At 54.0% G+C, this 16,667-nt stretch overlaps 1 long non-coding RNA gene across 1 annotated transcript; it reads right to left on the bottom strand.

Moving 5' to 3' along the window:
* Window positions 1-9,255: 9,255 nt before the first annotated feature.
* LOC115654312 lies at window positions 9,256-11,913 on the bottom strand. Its single transcript, XR_004001161.1, has 3 exons — window positions 11,904-11,913; window positions 11,533-11,535; window positions 9,256-9,385 (listed from the first exon to the last, which is right to left on the bottom strand). It is a non-coding gene; the product is annotated as an uncharacterized LOC115654312 (long non-coding RNA).
* Window positions 11,914-16,667: the final 4,754 nt, after the last annotated feature.

Below are 16,667 nucleotides of genomic sequence, written 5' to 3' on the forward strand. Positions count from 1 at the left end.
AAAATCGGACTCCCTCGGGAGTGCTCTTAATGTATGGACAGCGCATCTGTTAGAGGCTCAGATACCACGGTGATGGGCCCAGAGTAAGAGCCTACATTGAATGAGGTAGTGGGTTGTTCCCTGTCTGGGCAGCTGGGTCTCCAGGGTGCATGGATCTGGCCATGGGGTTGCTCCCTTTCAATGTGGGGTCTGTAAGCCCAAAAATGGGACTGCTCCCCACCAGCAATGAAACTGCCCTTACAATGAGGTGAAGTTTCTCCTCCAGCAGCTGGTTGGTGCATTGGGTGTTGGAATAGTCCTCCTGCAGCCTGGGGGGAAACAGACAAGAGATTGAGACTGTCTTGAAAACCTCTACAGATGCAGGGATCTTTCACCTGGTGCTGAGATGAGATGTGAGGGCTGTTCATACAGGGATCCCTCATCCAGTGCTAAGATGCACCCGCCTCTGGGTGGGAGAGCACGGGAGCTGTTCATATAATGATCTCTTGCCCAACACTAAGATGCAGCCCGCTTTGGGTGGCACTGTGCTGGGGTATGGGGTCAGTGCTGATTGTGAGGGGAAAGCACCCTATACTGAGTCCCCACTGTGGATTTTCTCTGGAGGTTCCCCATCCAAGTATTAGTGAGACATAATTCTGCTTAGCTTGCAAGATCGATCTCAGGACCCTGTTTTGCTGCGTGCCCGACAGAGAAGCATACAAACTAAGAACCCATGTGACTCAGTGTGTGATTGGTGGAGACAGTGGGATACATTCCCAATCTCTACCTTCTCTCAGTATAGACATAATTATTGATAATGGGGGCTCGTCTCTTACAGGCTCCTGTGTTGCTGGCAGTGCAGCCGAGGCCAAGGGGAGCCATGCCATGTGGGTTGGACGGTGCCCAGAAGGGCCTAGGGAAACAAGAAACATGAACCTCAGGGAGAAACGAGGGAGGGACTCAGACCTGTGCAATGGCAGGAGGTGCTACTGGTAACCCAGCTCCACCAATCAGAGCTTTTTGTACCTGCAGCAGGGAGGGGGACCTCCACGGAGGTGTCATTTTGAGAATAGACTTGATGCCTCCAAGAGGGGTGGAGCTCTAACAGACTCAACTGCCAAGTGAGTGAACTGGAGAGCAGGATCTGCCCCAAGGGGAGAAGGGCTATACTAGACTCTGCCTCCTGGTGGGTGTGGCTATGAGAGCAGACTCAACCCACGATGGGGTAGGGCTGTAATAGACTCCACCTCCTGGGTGCATGGCTGTGAGGAGGCCCCACCCACCCAAAGGTCGGGCTTGGGGATCCCTCACCTGCTGAACTTCTCCTTCAGCAACTCCAGCTCTTCCCAGGTCTGCTGTAGATCCTGCTGCCCAGCAGGGCCAGGCTTGGCCCCTGCACCTGCTCCTTCCACCTGCTCCACGCCACGGTCTCTGGGCAACCTGGGATCACAGAGAGCACTGGCAGGGGGGAATCTGAGCCCCAGAGGTCTTGTCATGCCAGAGCCCTGGACCTGGCTGAAATGACTGGAGTTAGGACCAGGATCCATCTGGGCCAGAACTGCTGGCCTGCTCCCCTGTTGGATCTTTGAGCTGCATGCCCCCCTCTGCCCACAGGCCAGGGGCCTAGCTGCCTACAGCCCTCCATTGGCGCTCCCCCTGCAGAGCCACTCCAAGGGTTCAGGGGGCTTTTAGAGCACACCACATCCCCATGTATTCAAGTGCAGTCCCCCTCACACCTCTGGGGCACTAAGGCCCCTTCGTACACTGTGAGGTGGAGACTGCCTCCTGGGATTCCCTCCTGTAGCTGGGGGGGAGCTGGCATAAGGGCCCTGCACTGGTCCTGTTTTCAGCAGAGGGCTTGTGGCTCTGCGCTCTAGCGGTTCTTTGCGCCCCCAGGGCCATGGGAGGCGGAGCAGGGATGCGATTGCAGCGCTCTGCGCTCTGGCTGTTCTGTGCCCCTCCCCCCGGGGCCATGGGAGGCGGATCAGGGATGCGATTGGAGCGCCTTGCGCCCTGGCTGTTGTCTGCCCCTCTCCCCCCCAGGGCCATGGGAGGCGGATCAGGGATGCGATTGGAGCGCGCTGCGCCCTGGCTGTTGTCTGTCCCTCTCCCCCCCAGGGCCATGGGAGGCGGATCAGGGATGCGATTGGAGCGCGCTGCGTTCTGGCTCTTCTCTGCCCCTCACCCCCCCAGGGTCATGGGAGGCGGATCAGGGATGCGATTGGAGCGCGCTGCGCCCTGGCTGTTGTCTGTCCCTCTCCCCCCCAGGGCCATGGGAGGCGGATCAGGGATGCGGTTGCAGCGCACTGCGCTCTGGCTGTTCTCTGCTGTCCTAGGAGGCAGCTTCGGCCGGTGGCCAGAGCGCACTGTGCTCTAGCTGTAAGTCAGAGGTTGAGCAACCCTGAAACTGTCCTGACACCTAGATATGGGTATAAAGGAGGCTTCAAGCTGCCTTCGGTCTTTCCAAGACAGGACAGGGACAGGGATGGGGGTATGTAGGAACTGGGCATAAAATCAGAAGTGTAGGGCTGGGAGGGACCTCGAGAGATATCTAGTCCAGTGGCCTGCACCGAGGCAGGGCCAAGTAAACCCAGAGCATCCCTGACAGATGTTTGTCCAGCCCGTTCTCAGAACCCTCCAATCATGGCGATTCCTCCATCTCCCTAGGTAACCTGTTCCCATCTTAACTGTTCTCAGGGTTAGAATGTTTGTCCTAATGGCTAATATAACTCTCCTTTGCTGCAAGTGAAGCCGGTTCCTTTGTGTGCTGCAGAACAACTGATCTCCGGCTTCACTGTACAAGCCATTAACATACTGAGGGCTCTTATCAGGTCCCCCCCTCAGCCATCTCTTCCCTAGACTGAACGTGCCCAACAGCTCAGGCTTTCTAAACCTCGGATCGTTTTTGTTGCTCTCCTCCAGACTCTCTCCAGTTTGTTCACCTCTTTCATACAGTGCGGGGTCCAGCATGGACACAACACCCAGCTAAGGCCTCGCCCGTGCTGAGCAGGGCGGGACAGTGACCTCTTGTCTCTTACATGCAGCTTAAATGGAACATGCATCTTGACTGGAGGCTCCAAGGTATGTGGTCAATACTCACTTAGCTGGCTCCATATCAGCTGCCTGCGGCTGCAGCTCCTGGATAGACAGATGGAGACAGACTTCAGCAACAACCCAAGTCTTTGCAAAACCCCACCAATGCCCAGCACAAGATCTCAGAGTGGGTGAGTCTACATAGCCCCCTTGTACACAGAGGGAAACTGAGGCAGACATAGGGGAAGAGACATCTCCCCAAGGTCAAACAGAGAGTTGGGAATAGAACCCAGGCTTCCTGACTCCCAGCCCCCTGCTCTAACCCACTAGACTCCACTCCCCTGCCAGAGCTGGAGATAGATCCCCAGCTCCCTGGGAGGAGTGTCAGGCTGCAGAGTGAATTTTGTCTGGCCCTTTGTCTGGACGACCTTGCGGTGCTGATGGTTCTGGGGGGGTTGGTGCTACAGTTGGCCCAGTTGGGTGATTGCAAGAGAGGGTTGGGAGGAGATGGGGGGCACAAGAGCTAGGTGTTTCTGGAGTAGGAGGGGGGTTGGGGCTGCAGGCATGGGTGGGTGCAGGGAATGGGGGGATGGGATGGGGTTTTGAGAGGACCTGGTTGGGGCTGTAGGATGGCCCTGGGGAGGTTGGGGGGAATCTGTTTGGAGCCACAGAGTGTGGGTAATTCTGGTGGGGGGGGATAACCTGTTGGTGCTGCAGGGTCCAGATGACCTTAAGGAGGTTGGTGGGTGGAAATCTGTTGGGGCTGTAGGGCCTGGGAAGAGTCGGAGGGGGGATGTGTTGGGGCTGCAGGGCCCGATTGACCCAGGAGGGGGGATCTGTTGGGGCTGCAGGCCCTGGGAGGAGTCAGAGGCAGGATCTGTTGGGGTTGCAGGGCCTGGGAGGAGTTGAAGGGGGGATCTGTTGGGGCTGCAGGGCCCGAGCGACTCAGGAGGAGTCGGGAGGGTGGATCCATTGGAGTTGCAGGGCCTGTGAGGAGTCGGAGGGGGAATCTGTTGAGGCTGTAAGGCCTGGGTGACCCAGGAGGGGTTGGGAGTGGGGAATCTGTTGGGGCTGCAGAGCCTGGGAGGGCTCAGAGGGGGGATCTGTTGGGGCTGTAGGGCCTGGGTGACCCAGGAGGGGTCAGAAGGGGGGGATCTGTTGGGGCTGCAGGGCCTGGGTGATTAGAGGGAATGGGGGCAAGTCAGGAAGGGATTTGGGTGGGGCTGTACTGCTGGAAGGACTACTGCCACCTACCTTGCAGTGGGCCCCGCCTTGTTGTGTTGTCCCTTCTGTCTGCTCCTTGGGGGGGCTGGCCCGCTCCTTCTCCACCTTTCTGGGGGCAGGAAGCTGCTCGTGGCCCTCGGTCTCCTCCCCATGGCCCGGCCTGCCTTCCCCAGGCCTCCTCTGCTCCTCGCCACCTGGCCTGGTCTGCGGGGCTACGCCCAGCTCCAGGCTGCTGACATGGTCCATGGGCCTGGAGGAAGCTGGGTTGGTGTGGTCCTCCTGGGGACCCCTCCTCCTGCCGTGGGGGCCCTTCCCCTGCTGGCGCTGGCACTCTCGGCTCTCAGCCAGGGAGCCCTGGGAGCTGGCTTTGCTGCCGGAGCTCTTGGACTCAGAGCTGTCGGTGCCAGAGCCCTTGCCGGCACTGGCAGTCTCTGGTGGCTTCCAGCCCAGGGAGCTGAGGCTGGAGGGGCTCATGACCTGCCTGGTGATCTCGTTGAGGAACTCAGAGAACCTCAGCTTCTCCTCTACCAGTTTCATCTGGTCCATGCTGTGGTGCTTCTTGGTGACCCCCAGCTCTGGCAGCAGCTCCAGCTCCTCCTCGGCCCTGGGGGGTGGCGGGCCCTGGGGCTCCCTCTCGCCTGCCTGCACAGGAAAGGTCTCGATGGACTTGGCCTTGTGCAGCCCGTTGCTGTTGACAACAGACCCATTCTTGAGGATGCCTTTGCTGGGTGCTGGGACCCCTGCCTGTTTGTGCAGCCGTGGGGCCAAGATCTCGGTCTGCTCATTGAAGACCAAGCTCCTCTCCAAGCTGCTGGCTTTGTAGAGATGGCTCTCCCCGCCGGCCTGGGCAGGAGGTGGGGACTGGGCAACCCGGGGACCTCGCTGCCAGGACAGCCGGTCCACGCTTTGGCTGTGCCCCTTCTTCAGTCTTGGGAGGGAGACGGGCATCTCAGCCTTGTTGCTGACAGTCCACTCCCTTCCCCAGCGCAACGCCCTGGCTTCTCTGGAGATGTCCACACATGACTGGGAATGTTGGGGCTGGGACATGGGTCTGCCCACCAAGAAGGCCTCCTTCTCCAGGCTGGCTTCAGAGGACCAGGAGACTGCGGTGGTGGAAGATGCAGCCGAGGAAGAGGAGGAGGAGAAGCGGTCAATCCGCCCCTCCATCCACTGCTGGCGGCACCGGCTCAGCTCCCGCTCTGAGCCCTTCCCCTCCTTGGGGTGCTGAAGCGGGGTGAAGAACTTCTCCATCACCTGCAGCTTCCCAGCATGCACCTGGCCACCATCAGCCTCATCCCAGTGCGCCGGGGAGAAGAGCCCTGCCTGCCCCTGGGCTTTCTTGTAGGATTTCCTGCGGATGGCTGAGGCGCTCATCCTCAGAGCGGGGCGCATCATCCAAGAGCTGCTCACGGCACCGGCAATTCCTGCCTGGCTCTGACGCCAACCCCTCCCCGTGGTTATTTAACCAGACCAGCTAGCTTAGTAGAGCAGAAACAGCAAGTGTCAATACGATGGGTGCTGGAGCGTGTGATGGAGGCGAGGGAGGGAGGAAGGATGGGTTGCTGGCCATGTCCACCTACCCACACCTCCCCCCCCGTGCCCGCAGATGGCCTCGCATCAGCATAGCCACTCTGGGTGTGAGCAGGGACATGGGCTGGCATCTCAGATACGAGGTGCGTGGCCTTTAACTGGGCAAGCTGCTCTGAATTCCTGCTGCATTCAAATCCCAGTGGCTAGGGCACTGGGTTGCCAGTCAGGACACCCAAGTTTTATTCCCAGGTCTGCCACTGAGCCCCTGTATGACCTCGGGCGGGTTCTCTACCCTTTCTGTGCCTCAGTTTCCTCTCCCACCCCTTGTCTTTTGGGCAGGGAGTCTGTGCAGTACCTGGCACAAATAGAAGCCCTCATCTCAGTCGGGGATCTGTGCAGTGCCTGGCACAACAGGGCCTTGATCTTGGCCATAATGTGCCATTGTGTCCCAAAATGTACCCTCTGACTCTGCCAAAATGGAACTGTTGTCTGGTGGGTTAGAGCAGCGTGAGGCTAGGAGCCTGGACTCCTGGGTTCTATCAGCAGCGCTGGGAGAGGAGTGGGGGAAGGGGGACTGGGATTCAAGGGTTGCATGGGGTGAGGTTCACTATCTCACAGGGATGATATATAAAGCACATTTGGCCGCTGTCTCTCAAACTAACCTCTCCCTTCTTGTAGCCAGTTCTTTGCTAGGTCCCAGGCCCTTGCTGAGGCCCTTCCCTGCTCCGGTGTCCTGGGTCTGATCGGTGCTGGGAAGAGCCCTCTGTCCCGGCTGCGTACAACTCTCCCTCTGGGACTTGGCTAGAGCTCAGTGCCAGCCTCTGGTAAGTGAATGTTGCTGTCGCACATAGACCCCGTAGGTCCCTGGGTTAACACAAGCACCACAGAACTGGGACTGACCCAAGCTGACTTACAAGGGCTCATGTTTCTTGAGGCAGTGTGGTCTCAGGTAAGGCATTGGCCTGGGAGTCAGGCCAAGCTGGGTTCAGTTCCCAGCTTTGCCACTGACGTGCTGTGTGACCTTGGGCATGTCCCTTCCCCTCCCTGTGCCTCAGCTTTGTCTCCTTTCTTTCATCATTGGAACAGCCATACTGGGTCAGACCAATGGTCCATCCAGCCCAGTGTCCTGTCTCTGACAGTGGCCAGGTGCTTCAGAGGGAATGAACAGAACAGGGCCATTTTGTGTGATCCGTCCTTGTCATCCAGTCCCAGCTTCTGGAAGTCACAGGTTGGGGACCCCTGGAGCATGGAGTTGTGTCCCTGACCATCTTGGCGAATAGCCATTGAGTGACCCACCTTCTATGAGCTTATCTCATCCTTTTTAAAACCCTGTTATAGTTTTGGCCTTTACAACATCCCCTGGGCAAGGAGTTCCACAGGCTGATTGTGCGTTGCTTGAAGAAGTCCTGCCTTGTGTTTGTTTTAAACCCGCTGCTTGTTAATTTCATCAAGTGACTCCTAGCTCTGGTAACACTTCCCTATTCACTTTCTCCGCCCCTTTCAGGATTGTATAGATCTCTGTCCTGACGCCTTAGTAATCTCTTTCTCAGCTGAACAGTCCCAGTCTTTTTAATCTCTCTTTGTATGGAAGCTGTTCCATGTCCCTAATGATTTTTGTTGCCCTTCTCTGCACTTTTTCCAATTCTAATATATCTTTTTTGAGATGGGGCAACAAGAACAGTATACAAGGGATGGGCCTGAGCCACGGATTTCTGTAGTGGCATTGTGGTATTTACTGTCTTATTATCTATCCCGTTCCTGATGGTGCCTAACATTCTGTTAGCTTTTTTGACCTCTGCAGGACATTGAGCAGATGTTTTCAGAGAACTCTCCATGAGGACTCCGAGATCCTTCTTGAGCGGTAACAGCTAATTAGACCCATCATTTTGTATGTAAATTGGGATTGTGTTTTCCAATGTGCATTACTTTGCACTTGTCAACATTGAATTTCATCTGCCATTTTGTCACCCAGTCAACCAGGTTCCTGGAATCCCTTTGCAGCTCTTCACAGTCAGCTTTGGACTTAACTATCATCAGTAATTGTGGATCATTTGCAAATGCTGCCACCTAACTCTTCACCCCCGTTTCCAGATCATGTATGAATATGTTGAACTGCAGAAGTCCCAGTACAGATCCCAGGGGGACACCACTATTTACCTCTCTCCAATAAACTGACCATTTATTCCTACCCTTTGTTTCTGGTCTTTTTAATCAGTTACTGATCCATGCGAGGACCTTCCCTCTTATCCCATGACAGTTTAGTTTGCTTAAGAGGCTTTGGCGAGGGACTTGATCAAAGGTTTTCTGAAAGTCCAAGTGCACTATATTGGCTGAATAACCCTTGTCCACATGCTTGTTGACATCCTCAAAGAATTCTAATAGATTGGCGAGGCTTGATTTCCCTTACAAAAGCTGTGTTGACTCTTCCCCAACATACTGTGTTTATCAATGTGTCTGAAAATTCTGTTCTTTACTATAGTTTTATCCAATTTGCCTGGTACTGGAGTTAGGCTCACTGGCCAGTAAATACCAGGATCATCCCTGGAGCCTTCTTTAAAAATTGGCATTACATGAGCTACAGTCCAGTGATCTGGTCCAGAGGCTGATTTCAGTGCTAGGTTACATACCCCAGTTAGTGGTATAGTGCTGCAATTTTAACATTTGAGTTCCTTCAGAACTCTTGGCTGATACCATCTAGTCCTGGTGACTTAATTGCTGTTTATCAGTTTGTTCCAAAGCCTCCTCTACTGACACCTGAGTTCCTCAGATTTGTCACCTAAAAGAAAGGGCTTGGGTGTGGGGATGTCCCCCACATGCTTTGCAGTGAAGACTGATGCAACAAATTCACGTAGCTTCTCTGCAACAGCCTTGTCTTCCTTGAGTGCTCCTTCAGCACTTTGATCCTCCGGTGGCCCCACTCATTGTTTAGCAGGCTGGCTGCTTCTGCTGTACTTAAAGATTGTTTGCTGTTAGTTTTTGTGTCTTTAGCTAGTGTTTCAAACTCTCTCTTGACCTGCTCTTGTTATACTTTCACACTTCACCTGCCAGAGTTTTTTGTTCCTTTCTATTTTCCTCACCGGGATTCGACTTCCAGTTTTTCAAGGATGCCTTTTTGTCTCTAACCGCCTCTTACTCGGCTATTTAGCCATAGTGGCATTTTCTTGCTTCTCTTACTCTTGTTTTGATCTGGGGTACAGGATTTCACAGCCACTGTCACCATCCTGCTCAGGTGGTCGGTGGTATATTCCTACTGCTGTACTCTTCTTGTTCAAGTGTGGAATTTCTATCCCTAGAGAATCTATGGTATGGTTTGATTCACTTAGGTTTTTCACTTTATTGACTCTGCTTTCTTTCTCATATAATGCTTTGGTGTCTATTTATAAACTGTGACCTCTTTGGGGCAGGGACTGTCTCTGGCTGTGTGTCTGTGCAGTGCCTGGCATGGTGGCAGGACATCTTGGTTACAGGGGTATCTGTGTGGCGCCCAGCACACTAGGGTGTTACCAGATTTGCCCATTATTTTGGGGGTACGCTCATTTATCAGGGTTACTCTTCTGGGGGGTGGTTCTGTAATTCTATCAATGTACTGCTTGCGTCACTTATGTTCTCATACGGAGCTCTACTTCTGCATGTTCCCTCTCAATAGAGCTAGCCTGCAGGACCTAGGTTCCCCAGGGCCGGGTTCTTCCAGCCCCAGAATCAGAAGAACACACACACACATTAACAGAGCGCATCTGAGAGGACCGGGTTAATCAGCACTCCCGAGCTGACCCCTTCTATGCCCCTGGACTCAGCAGGCAGCATTTCCAAGCTGGCACCCTCATATGCCCCAGGTTCAGCAGGTCCCTATCCCCACTTTCACGTTACAATTGTTCTGGTAGTAACCCACTTGATGAGCAAACCCCATAGGATTTTTGGGTGCTGCAGGGATCTTTAGCTTTGGTAGGAGGGGCATTGCTGCAGAGAGAATGAGGAAGCGAAAAAACACCCACGAGGGGGAGGGGGAGAGGGAGAGGGAGAGAGAGAGAGAAGCAACCAGCTTAACCATGAAAGTTATTTATTGCCAGATAATAACCATAGGGAAGCCAAACAAACAAAACAGTTATATTATTAAATCTAACTTAAATTTGATTATAAACATCAGATGTAGAGAACTATAACTGATCACACAAGTCAGGGCCAGAAGGCTACTGAGAGAGAGCATGCTGGGTTCTCATCACTCCGTGAAGCTTGAATCGATCGGGGGTCCCAGGTGATGGTGGTTGCTCAGGGCCCGGAGTGCTGGAGACAAGCAGAGCCCCCAGGCCAACCAGTCAGGAGAAGATGAGATCCCAGTGGAACTGATGCAGATTTTGGATCCAGGCATCAGAGCACTTACTTGATGTGGGTAGGGGGTTTTGTAGGGAAAGAACAGTGGTTCAAGGGAGAACACTAGAGCTGTTGGTGGGTAAACCTTGGCTTGGGGGAGCATACCAAAGTTGTTTTGTTCAGGCTAGACAATAGGAACTGCACATTCCTGGCCAGGGTGGTGTTCCTTGGAGGGAGCTCACAATGCTATTAGGCAGCTTCGCTAGTTTGGATCCCAGGAAAGGATTTATTACTAGAATTGGTTTGATAACTGCTGAGCTGGGTGTGTGCAGACCTGGGTTCATTAACATCAGGAGCAGAGATCCCCCATCATGCACTGCTTCCCTGCTTCACTGGTCCCAGAGTTCCGTGCGGTTCTTGCCTTGGAATCTCTGTTCTCCATTCTGTATGCTAAGGGGGATGCTTCCCTGTCCCATCGCCGATGCAAATGAGGCTCAGGGAGTTTCCTTAATCCTGTCATCCTTGTCTGGAGGGTTTAGGAGATGCCAGAGTTAATGTTGCTGGTGCATGTGGCAGGTTCATACTAGGGGGAGACACAGACACACATTGCTACTCATATTAGAGGTTTGCTCGGGGCTAATTTTAATGCCTGACATGAGCCAAGCTAGACAACCGGAGCCTTATCCTGAGCACGTTGGGTATTTCTCGTACCCAGGCCAACCCAAAACCGACACTAGCTGGTCCCGCTGGGTTCGGGTTGCGTGTGAGGGTCTAGCCACCAGCCTGGACTCTGTTTGCTTTGTCATTTCTTCTGCAGAGCCAGCAGGGCTAATTAACCCCCAGACTTGATCCCCCCCACCCTGGCCCAATGCCGGCCACCCGGGCACGGTTGGTTCCCTCTTCCTCCCAGGTCGCTGCTCCCGACCCTGTGCCAGCGCCGCCCCTCGCTTTTGGGGCTTGGCGTGCTGGGGGGCTCCTCATGCCCATGATCCGTCTCCACCCACCTCCTGCTCAAACTCCCAGGCTTTCTGGTCCCCCATCGCAGTAGTGTCTGAGCACCTCACACATCTCTCAGATGTCTATCTGCCAGTCCCCCCAGTGCCATTATCCCCATGTTAGGGATGGGAAAACAGGAGCCCAAAGAGGCCATGACCTGCCCAGTGTCACCCAGGGAGTCTGTGACAGGGCAGGGAATTAACCCTGGGCCCAAGCAGGGGCCATAGCCCCTGGGCCTATAGACCCCGGGCCATCCTTCCCTCCTATGACCCCTCCTGCAGCAGGGATGCTGGGACACTATCTAACCACACACCTTTAACTCTTAGGCAAACCTGGAGTCATCTTCTCCCGGACGCCACAGGTGCTCGTGGAAAGTCCTGTGGATCATATGATCAGGTAATGATGATGGGCCTCATCCTCGGTTATGTCACCCACCCCATTTGACTGCTCTGGGGTGTAGACGGGCTCCTGAGGATTCCCCCCTCAAAGGGGGAGGGGCCTTCCCAGGGGTGTAGAACTGGTGTAAGGGGAGTGCACTGCACCTGCTACTTTGTCCCCCCGCAGGCCATGGGAAGACTGTTCCAGCTCATGCCAGGGAAGGCAAAGTTTAAGGCCCCATCTACACTCAAAAGTTGTCAACCCAAATCCACACACCCACCCCGAGCGGTGTAGTTAAGCCGACCTCACCCCCACAAAGACATGGTTGTAGCTACTGCTTCTCTGGGAGGAAGATTAGCGGAGAGACCCTCCTGTCACCGCAGCAGATGTCTACACCAAAGCGCTTCGACTCAGCCATTGTAGTGTGGCAAATGTGGGCAAACCCGTAAAGCCACCTTCTCCCTGTCCCAACTGCAGGGACAGTGCAACTGAGAAATAGGCTTTAACGAGTGGGGAGGCAGTAACTGTGCCTCAGGACACCTGGGTTCTGTGCCTACCTCTGCCACTGACCTGCTGTGTGATGACTAGACCAAGTCATTTCCTCTCGCTACCTCAGTTTCCCCTCCCACCCTGTGTCTGTTTAGGCTGTGAGGTCTTCAGGTCAGGGACTGTGAGTCTGCAGCGCCCAGCCTGACAGGGGCCCCAAGCTCAGTTCAGCTCCCAGGCGCTCTCAGAATACAAATAAATGTGTTTCCAGGGCAGAGTTATCATGTGAGGCAGTTCCCTAACTGCACACCCTTCATGCAAGGGGCTGTCTGGACTTGCCTAGGCTGGTTGGTCATTTCAAAGAAAAAGGTTTTCCCAGATCCTGGAATTATTTGGCTCAGCAGCCGTGAACTAGCATGTGCAGTGTGACGGATGGGCACTGAGGCTGGCACTGCTCACTCCATGAGGTGGGGGATCCTCCTGCATTGGCGTAGGCTGCACACTGCGCGAGGGACTTCACCCACTGTGCCAAGATGCAGTCACGTGTGGGCTGGGGCATAGGGACTGTTTGAACAATCACAGTGCAATGGTGCACAAGAGTCCAGCGCAGGAAGGTAGCTGGCATGGTGATGTGAAGCGAGGGGCTGTCGCCTGCCTGTGCAGGGGTTAATACACTGACCACTCTGGCCTGCCCTAGGGCCCTAGTGTAAATAACCGTGTGTGTATCATGAGGGACAGAGTCAGGGTTTGGAGAGCAGCCCCAGCGTGGGGGTGGGACTGTGTCAGACCCACTGAGGTGACAACCCCCTCCCTTCTTTCTCCTGTTAGCCAGAGCTCTCTCCAGGCCCACAGCACCTCCTGCGTCGGTTACAGCCCTCCAGCTCAGCGATCTCTGCTCCTGGTTAGCGAGGGCTGTTTATAACAGGGATCCCTCGCTCTGGTAGCCACCTCTGGGGTGGGTTTATTGAAGCTGGGCAGGAGTGAGTTTACAGCCCCAAACAAAGCATCTTATGAGTCTGATCTGGGATGAGTGTTGGAATAAATAAGGACTCTGCACACACACCCCTGTGGTCCCCAGTCCCTTGCACTCACAGTCCCCGTGACCTACATGGTCCTTTCTACCATTGTAGATAAACTAGGTCCAAAGGCTTGGCTGCCATTTCCACCAGGAAGGGACCAGCCTGGATTTCTCCCCAAAACTTGTTGGGCACAAGCTAGACATGTGTAAGCAGTCAGGATGAGCTTTACCCTGACATCTGGTGGTGAATTGTGGAAAAGAACTTCAGAGGCTGATCTTGTTTGCACAAGCACACACACACCCCCCATAGCATGAACACACAGCAGCCCAAATGGTCACTTTGGCTGCTGTGAAATCCCCAGTTTCTCTATTATTGGGGCAGGAAGAATAAAGTGTTGTTACCCTGATTATGTGAATCAAGGACAATGAAACTGTTTTATGACAGAGAGACTCGCCATCAACTAAGTAGCACTCGCTAGACAAGGGACATGGGTTCCAAAACCTAGGGAATTGAGAGAGGCTTGGGGCAGGTATTTGTACCTGATAGTATGGGCCCTTTTGAGGGCCTGAAATGCTGATTGCCCCCTCTTCTCTCTCTATGGTGAAATATCAGAGCTAATTTTAATTCCATTAGAAGTCTAGTTACAGGCTGCTGAGCTGGATTCACATTGGGCCAATGGTGCACCAGTACTGACGCTCCCCTACTACAAGCTGAAATCACTGAGTGCTGGGAGGGGACTGAAGCTATGTTGCTGAGTGGCTGGTGGAAGGGAGCAGTTTGTGGGATGACTGGAGTGGCTCATGGAATGGCTGATGGAGCAGCTCATGGTGAGGGCTGCAGCAGAACCCCATGGAAAGGTGGGGCAGTCAGCCTCGGATCACGTACGGTGCTCTTTAACACCGCTGAACCCCCTCCACCCAACCCAGGCTGGGAGGTAAAACTCTGCAGATAAACTTTTGAACTCTGGGGCTGCACTAACCAGGGTCAAAGACTTTGGGGACTTTTGGTGATGTTGGGGTTGCTGGACTTAAGACCCTGAGGGGAAAAAGACACTGCCAAACTTCCTTTGAGGGGTTGGTCTTTTGCTCACGGTTTGTTATGAATCCTGTTTGTGGTGTTTCCCCAACATAATGCCGCATTGTTTCCCTCCCTCCTTGATTAAAAGGCTTTTGCTACACTCAGAGGCCGTGCTTGCGAGAGGGGTGGTATTGCCTCTTAGAGGTGGCTGGGGGGGGTGTGTGGTATGTGAGTGTCCCAGGTCACTGGGTGGAGGCTCGAGCCGGTTTTGCGTTGCGTTATTGAAACGGAATCCCTGGATACTGAACCCGGCCCTTGTTGCTACCAACCCAGACGGGCAGAAGGGTTACACATGGATTCGGCCTCCATTGCCAGAGCCAAAGTGCAGCATTCACTCCCCCCACCCACCCCGCGCAAATCAATATCATGTGATCCCACTGCCCCCAGCAAAGATACAGCAAGGTTAAAGCCAGCCCCCATTGGCTTCCCGGGGCAGGGATCAATGGGGCAGGGATTTAATCAGTTCTTAAACAAACAGCTGGGGAATATGGCTGGGGGGGAGGAGGTGGCCAGTGACAGTGAGTTGGTGGCAGCAGCCTCTCCCCAAATCCCTCACCACTGATTGCCCCCCCCCACTCCCCTATGTGATGCAAGGACTATCAGGCCATCCGTCCATTCCCTCTGCCCCCCCCCCCCCCAAAGTTTTTGTTGGGTGATGTAATCAAGCTGCTTTGCAAATGGAGAGGTGGACCATGGCCTCTGGCCCTGTGGGGCTATAGGGGCTGGGAAAGGGAACATCTCAGCTGGCTCTGTGGGAATGCCGGTGTTGTAACTCATGTGCCAGGGCCTTACCCTTATGCTGATGCATCAGTGATGCCTGCTTCACCCATGTCATGCTGATGTGGCATTTGGCCTCCCATCCTGTGCCGGGGGGGGGGGGGGGGCGAGTGGGATCGACAGGCCTCATGCTGTTACCAATGGCAGGGATCCACACACCTCCCCCCCCCCAATCTTTCCATAGTGCCCAGGCCTCGTGCTGCCGGGGACTTTCCATGGTGCAGTGTTCAGTGGCTTGGCTGCAGCCAGGAGCAGCACAGTATGTGTACTTGGGGTGTGTGTGTGTACAAAGCATTCCACTGGCACGGGCTTTGTGCATATGTGCAGCTGTAATGAGCCCAGGGGTTAAAAGCAGCGTGAGGAGGGGACTGGGCAGGACTAGCTGCAGGGGCTGTGAGGCTCCCTGCACTGCTGGAGGAAGCCCAAGCTGAGGGGGAATCAGCCAGGGTCCCTGCAGCCTCCTCCATGATCAGGTGGGGAACTGGACACAGATTTCAGGGGGGGGGGAACGAGCTGGTGGTGGCACACACAGGCATAGGCCCCTCTCTGCACCCCAGACGCTCCCTGTGCAAGGTCACCCCATGTAACAGCAGGCTCTTTGCCAGGCAAGATGCGGAACTGCTCCCAACAGAGCAGCTCCAGCCCCTGAACTGCTGTGGCTCTGCTGCCAGCCAGTGGCTGCCCGTAAGCAGCCGAACCAAACGCTTCAGTGGCAGGAAGAAAACACTGGTATGACTGTCTTTGGGCATGCACCTTAAAACAGAGTGTGATTAGTCTCCTGTTGATCACAGGTGTGGCCAATGGGGAGGGAGGCACTGGGTACAAACCAGGAAGTGGCCTCCATGCGAGTGAGCAGTGGCTGGGTCTCCGATGCGTCCGCCTCACTCCTTACCCAGCCTCAGCCAGGGGGTGGGCCGAGGCTGGCACTGCAGTTGATGTGCTGATTCTCCTCCCAGGGCCCTGACATGGAGGAGGTTGAAGGGTGTGTCAGCAGCTGCAGGGACCCTCCTGATGGGCAGCCTGGCCCTGGGCAAGGGTGTGCAAGGCAATGGCTTTTTTGGGGAGACAAGCTTGCTGGATAGTGGAGTATTGCCAAGTCTCACAAAGGGATGAACTAAAAAAGCAGCATTGCCTTTCAAAATAAACCTAGTCCATTTTAGAGGGAGGGGAGGAGGGGTGTTTATACAAATGCCATAATTTTGGCACTATTAATTGCCTTAATGCAGTACAGGGGGCCCCTACCTCTACTGCAAGGAGCTCCAGGGGTGGGGAGAGAAGCAGGACTTGCATCCCACCCCTGACATATGCAGGTTCCAATACACAGGTTACATTAACTACTGGAGATATGCAAGATGCACAGAGTGCCACATAATACAGTGACTCCCATTGAGAATTATGTTTTCCAATGTGCAGATACCCCTTATCCCCTTCTAGCCACCTGCAAGAAGGTCATTCCAATATTAATCTCTAGCTACCTTACTGAGTCAATGACTGTACTCAAGTATTAATATGTGACTAACTAAAACAAATAAAATACCAACTGAAATTTATGAAATATTTTTGGATGTTTTCCTAATTTTTCAATATTGATTTCAGTTACAACACAAGTATAAAGTGTACAGTGCTCACTTTATATTATTTATTACAAATATTTGCACTGTAAAAATGATAAAATAAATGTATGAGGTGAATTGAAAAATATTAAGTACTGAAGTGCAATCTCTTTATGATAAAAGTGTAATTTACAAATGGAGATTTATTTTTTCTAGTGACATAATAGCACTCAAAAACAAAACACTGTAAAACTGTACAGCCTACAAGTCCACTCAGTCCTACTTCTCGTTCAGCCAGTCGCTAAGA

The sequence above is a fragment of the Gopherus evgoodei genome, chromosome 7 (assembly GCF_007399415.2).
Source record: "Gopherus evgoodei ecotype Sinaloan lineage chromosome 7, rGopEvg1_v1.p, whole genome shotgun sequence".
Lineage (NCBI taxonomy): Eukaryota > Metazoa > Chordata > Testudines > Testudinidae > Gopherus > Gopherus evgoodei.